General features: G+C 31.7%; 1 non-coding gene across 1 annotated transcript; it reads left to right on the top strand.

Annotated features, from left to right (window-relative positions):
- The first annotated feature begins 379 nt into the window (after nucleotides 1-379).
- Nucleotides 380-451, top strand: Trnam-cau (transfer RNA methionine (anticodon CAU)). Its single transcript has one exon. It is a non-coding gene; the product is annotated as a tRNA-Met (tRNA).
- Nucleotides 452-7,054: the final 6,603 nt, after the last annotated feature.

Here is a 7,054-nt window from a genome sequence, read left to right as displayed (position 1 = left end):
ACAGTTAATTGTTTAAATCCATTCAGCCATTTGGAAGATACAAGGTATCCCGCAAAAAATATAACACGGGAAGGGTTAGCTGTCGAGTAGATAATGTTAGATAAATAATGCTGTCAGCTGCGGTATTACTTGGCTCACAATTTAAGGTTGCGCTTAATAATCCATTGTTATTATCTACGTCGTTAAATTACTAAAAATAATGCCATGGCTTGGAATACAGTTCGAAGTATTCTAAATATGAGCTTTATTTTTATTATTGAGAATTAGATATTGCAAGATTAATTTGAAAAATTTGTATTTTGTGAAAATGTTTTTTTTGTTTTTGTATTTTGTGCTTCTGTCGAGATTTAGTTTTGATTTTTTCATATATGTCTTGTACAGCAGAGTGGCGCAGTGGAAGCGTGCTGGGCCCATAACCCAGAGGTCCGTGGATCGAAACCACGCTCTGCTAAACCCTTTTTTAATTATTTCAATTTTTTATAATAAATTTATATTACTTATAAGTATTTTTTATTCACTTTAATGTATGTTTTTTATGTAGATATAGTAATGTTACTAACAGCTTAGGGTTGGCCCCTTGGGGTACCCCAAGGGCAAAATGAACGAGTAGTTCCCATACCGCCAGTCAGAGAAAGGCTTTTGTTTTTACGTAAGAATATCAAATATAAATACAAACATAATAATATATTAGAGCAGTGGTTGATAACTTATCGGTAAATGAGAGAAATTCTTACTACAATTCTGATATTAAAGCCAATCGTATCATTAAGTCAATTTCATTTAACATAATATTTAAAAAAAAAATGTTTTTAAGGTAAACCACTTTACAGATTGAGCCGAGGAAGAGCACGTGGATTTAAAGTTTGAACTGAAAATAGAAGGTTCAATTCCGATACTAATTTTTTATATGCTTAAATTGTGTTTCTAACTCATTTCATACACGGCGGTGAAGGAAAACATCATGTGTAAATATCAGAATCGCATACCAACTCGCTTGGGTGTAACGTTGTGGTATAAATCCAACCCTTCGCCTTAAGAGGATATACGTCGTTAACCTTGCTTGACTGGGCGTTACCAATGAATATTACCCGCTTAAATCACACAGCCGCTATGTCCTATGTTTGCGGAGGAAAGTGACACAGATCTATTCAGCACAACGTTTCGTCCTGCACTGATATATTAGGCCACAGAAATCGACGCACCCCCTGTGTCGATTACGTAACGATTTGCGCGTATCGATTACTTAAACAAATCGTTAAAAAATATTTTAAAAAAATATTGTACAAAATTAATCCGAAGGTTCCCTTAGTGTTGTGTTACTCCATAATTCGATGTAAACAAAAATACTGGTAATAGATAGCTTAATAAAAAAAGCTAATAATAATCAATTCATATGGTTTCTTTGTATAGTTATTTCTATTACTTCTAGTGGTTTTTAAATTATTTTGTAATGCTTTATATAATATATATTTTTAATTAAATCGGAAACTATTTCTGAGAAAAAAGGTATCATCGTAAACTTAAAAGAGAAGACCTTTGCCCATCTGTGGAACAATGACGATCAGTTTCTTCAATAAATTGACATAATTATAAATTTCAAAATAAAACGTTGCACGAATTATGACCGACATTTAATTTCAGAGCATAAAATAAACAATGATAAAAGTTAAGTTAGATCTAACCATTATGCACGTAAATACTCATAGCGGCCATTTTTTACAAAAATAACTTGTAAATTAGACACGATAATGGTTTCGCACGATATTAAATACTCTAATATAATGTTAAGTGCAGTAACTTTTGATAGAAAAAGTTAAGAGTTCAGTCGTAAACACAATTAGGCTTCAGACGGTACGCTCACTCGATTGAGCAACTTTTAAAAATTCACCATTCCGTTTTAACTGGAACCCATGTTACTTAATTAACAAAAAACTCAGTTAATGACGGCCTTTCTATTTTGTTTTTCTCTTGTTATTTACAAATTACAAAAAAAAGTTAAATTTAGGTTTTTCTTTTGTCTTCTTTACGGACTCTTAGTTTTTGTAATCATTAATAATCAAATTATTCATGCAATGAAGGATTAATTTTTTTTTAAATAATTTTATTAATTATTTTTTAATAAATTTTCTTTATAAAAGCGTGAATATAGTATTTGTTGATTTTCATACAGGGTATAAATTTTATTATAATACATTATTTAATTGGTGAAAACAAGTAGCTGACTACTGAGTTATTTGCCGATCCTTCTCGGTAGAATTACATACCTAACTACATTCCGAACCGGTTTTAAATTTTATTTTAAAAATAATAATTTGAAAGTGTTTTATAGAGCGTTTAATAAATTATGTTAAATTATTCCCCTCATTCTGTTAAATTCTGTTAACAGATAAATAATGCGTATATTATTAGGTTAGTGACAAAATGTTTCTGACTTTTTAATATATTATCTTTCCTAACACATATATTGAATACAAAAACACGGATAGTTTCGTAGAAAATTCCAGACATTTTAATTTAAAAGAACCTTTAGCCGGTATCGACACAACGTGTACATACAGACAATCCAGCGTCAAAGGAACGAGTCGACACTCAATAGGCAGACTATGATACCCTTTGTTGCCTGCTGTATAAATAACCTATGTATACATGTGACAAGTTCTTTCTTCAATACATATAATTACTCAACAATCTTACCTCAATACATATAATTTATATACGTACAAATGCAAAACCTTTTTGCAATTTTACAAAGTCGGAGCGATAATAAATATCATTATAAAATTCACAAACTAGACAAGACAACATTTCAAATGAAAAGCGTATTGTGTTCAAAATCAACAGTACGATGTATAATCTCGTATAATATGGACACTAAAATAATCCTCTTAAATCTTATTTGCGTTCCCAGATGACAGAATCCAGAGAAATTTGCATAGTAATGGCATAAGACTCAATAACGCTCGCAGCGAAGCCGGACGTGAGGATACGACACAGACGCGCTTGAATTGAATGTAAGAATGCACACAAATCTAATTCCTTTTAACGTCCGAACAATTGATTCCTATTTCCTTATTAAATAATATAAGTTAATTAAAATAAAATTAACACAGAATAGTATGTATTGTAACCCTATAAATTTTTTTCATTATTTTAATTTTTATTAAAATATTTTATTTATTTTACCTAATCTAACCGGTTTATAAAGTAAATTACGGTTATCGAATCGGCATTCATTGTTTCGACATTTATTATCTGTGCGGTTTGAGAGATGACAGCACTACGATGTTCGGGTCCTCTGGATCGTTGAGCAGGCGCCGGTCGCTTACCGACGCCAGTTAGTTTTAAACGATTAAATATATTGTTTTTTATTATATACAAAATTATACTAACCGAGGGTTACTTACGTCATCTACTTTGTAAAACGTATTTGAGAGGTTCGGGTTACCAAACCTCTTTGTATCAAAACCGTGCCACGTGCAATATGGGTCATATATTGCCTTATTTCTACATATTTAAATACTCCTGAGCGAGTATTTATTTATCTATAATTTTATATATACTTTATATATTGCATTACAAAGTAATATAATATTTTTCGGTGGACTCAACCGAGGAATTTCTGCTGATTTGGAGCTGTTGGAGGCTCTGCTATTTTATGGAGAGGTTGCTTGTCCGATGGCCTGCCGTTGCTGCTGGTGCTTTTTGCTGCTTCGTACTGCTTTTATTTATTTACTCACTCATTGTGACACTGCGTTCAGGGTTTGCACTATCCTGCTTATTTATTTATGTCTATCACTTAATATTAACCGATGCCGACTCACCTACAACTAACTTATAATATTTTATTGTATTAATGTTAACTTAATTGACCAGATACTGCCAATGGCCCACCCCCTGATTTTGATGTTGTAAATTTTATAATCTTTATGATGAGTTTTAATAATGTAACGGTCTTGGTGGAACGAACCCCGTACACACGAGAACCCCGTGACAGTATGTATGTATGAGGAGACACTGTTCTATCACGTAAACAAAAAAATAATCGTTCATTTATAAGACGTTATAAAGACAACTAGACAATTAAAAAATGACGCGTAATTACATTACATTCTATACTTACCTGTTGACCTGAGTACTCGAAACGGAAAGAATTCATAATGCACAGTTACATATTCATAATGCATATATATATATATATATAACTTATCTTTCATATATATATATATATATATATATATATATATATATATGAAAGATAAATTAAGAAAACACAATGGTGTACTGAGACTTAGTAAATATTGACTATTTTATGCATGCACGGACAAAAATTTTAAAATTTGTGTTTTAGGGATGTGGAAAAGTAAAGTAAAAGCAACTATAACGTTGTCTTAAATGATGATTACCTTATCTAATCTGGTAAAAAGAACTGAGTTTTCTTGTGCTTAATTCCTTAATATACATGTCACGGTGAATGAAAAACAATATGAGCAGGATGAAATTCTCTTAAGTATATATCCACTCATACTGGAGCAACCTGGTATAATAGCCTCCGTAATTTCTTAGATGAAGTGTGAACTGTTGCCCATCATTGGAATTTCTTTTGGATGTTATATCACTTGTGCCTGTCGTTACACTGGATCAATCACCCTTCAAATCGTATAACACAAGTATACAAAGTATTGCTATTTGGCGGTAGAATATCTGATGAGTGGGTGGTACTTATCTCGATGGGCATAAACAAAGCCCTACCAACAGTAATTATTCTATATCGGCTTTGTGCAGTCCACTTGGTGGATGTGTAACTCTTAAAAAAAATTATAGTTTTTAAATTACAACCATTTTTTATTTAGTTCAATAAATTTTAAGTAGTATTCGAAGTGAATAATTTGAAAAAAAAAACTATTCAATATCGTTTTCAAGTTAATTAATTAAAGCGTTCACGTGAATTGAGTTCGACAAACTTTTAGTACGATTGCATCTGCTCGATATCAAGTCACGGTAGTGCTATCTAATAGAGATATCCCAATATTAACGATGTAAGGAATAGGTAATGTTCCTTATAGTACCAATGTCTATATATCGTGGTGCCCACTTACAATTAGATTTTCCATTATCAAATTAAATTTATAAATATATACATATATTACTCGATGGTATTTTTCTTCTAGTCCGCTTGGGTTGGTACCAACCACTTACATTCTACCGCCAAACAGCAATACATGTATTGTTATGTTCCGGTTTGTAAAGTTTGTCAACCAAAGTAACTGCAGGTTACAAGAGACATAACATATCAGTTCCCAAGGTTGGTGCTGCGATCGTGATATACATTGTTATTTCTTACAGAACCAATATCTATATCGCGAAATGTCCACTCAGGCCCGTGTGGGTCTTGGGGTAACTGTTCAGGGCGATGGCCCCCTGCAATGGTGGCAACGCCGTCTGCAACTTCAGGGTCACTGGGTAGGATCATTGTCTATGGTGTTTAATATCTATATGCGATGGTAACCATTTTTTATGAGGTGACCAATTTTCCCGTTCGTTTTCTTATTTTATATAATTATGTGTATATATAATAGTACTAGTAGTACTAGATACCAAATAACTCATAGTTAACCGCTTTGATAAAGTCTGAGAATGCAGAATTGTGCTCTCATCTCGAGTACTTTTTTCTGGCATTTTCAATCAATTCCTTTTACAATATCTTCTTAATTTAATTAGATGTTAACAAGGAGTTGCCACATGATTTAAAAAGACTGCACGAATATAAATAAAAGTAAATTACAGAAATATGTATCAGATATATGGTAATATAGTCCAAGCGACATGGAGGAAAGTTGTATCTTATGTAAATTTATTTACGAGAAAATTTAATTGAAAGTAAATGTATAAGAAATACAATTAAGCCGAAATACTTCTCAAACTTTTGAGTCTTTTTTCGACGTCTTAAACTTACCGAAAAGTGTTCGAGTGAAGATTTCATAATTATTTCATTAAACACCATCCGGTTTTCATCTTGATCTAGGTAGTGTTTTTGTTTTTCTGCTAATATTCAAATTAAATGTAACATTACTCGAAAATTATAAGAGAAAATAAGTATGTTTTCTAATGTGTGTATGTCGACAGTACACACATACATATATTATTGTTACTTAACTCACATACCACAAAAACCTCTTGGTGAATCTTCGCAAACTTTCAATGTAGTGTCCGCGTCCGGTCTACGACAAAGCCTTTACGAGACTACACAAGCTTCACTAACAAAAGCCGACCGCAAACACTCTACGGACTTACAAACACTTTGAGAGTTCATCTTAAATTCATTGTATGTGATACTTGGTCATTTAAATCAATTTTCTTTTAAATTTAGAATTGTTTGAATAACCTTATATAATATAATTTACAAATCTCCAATATTCGTAACGCCTAGATGTAATGTTTTATGAGAACATTCTAAATGTAACTTTTTTTTACTTTACGAGAGACCTTTACGCAATAATCAGTGTGCAGTACTTTACTTATACGATAGCATTGATGTTTATTGCGATTTTCGATAATAAGTTTGTTAAAAATTTATGTACTTAATTCAAAAATTAGTACTCTCCTTTTTTAAATCTAAAAGCGATTCGTGATTTATCTAGTAAAAATCCAAATATATATTTTTCAAATAAATATATTTTTTTTGTTATAGTTCTTCTAGCATTCGTTTTAAAAGTGCCAGCTACAATTTTCTCTCCGAAAAATTAAAATTGTTATGACAACGAAGTTGGAGGGAAAATATGGAACTAAAAACAAAAAATACTACCCTCGTTATATTATTACCAAATAGAAACAGTACTTTAGCAATTTCCGTAACAGCCTGTGAATGTCCCACTGCTGGGCTAAAGGCCTCCTCTCCTCTTTTTGAGGAGAAGGTTTGGAGCTTATTCCACCACGCTGCTCCAATGCATTTAGCAATTTAAAATCAGTTAATTAATTATACATTGTATAACTATTGTATATAAGGTTACTAAGAACATCTACAATCTTATGGCATATTTCAAGAATAGTTATCAAT

This window comes from Nymphalis io, chromosome 4, assembly GCF_905147045.1.
Source record: "Nymphalis io chromosome 4, ilAglIoxx1.1, whole genome shotgun sequence".
NCBI lineage: Eukaryota > Metazoa > Arthropoda > Insecta > Lepidoptera > Nymphalidae > Nymphalis > Nymphalis io.
The sequence above is the reverse complement of the archived record's forward strand: the minus strand, read 5'-3'. Positions and strand labels throughout refer to the sequence as shown.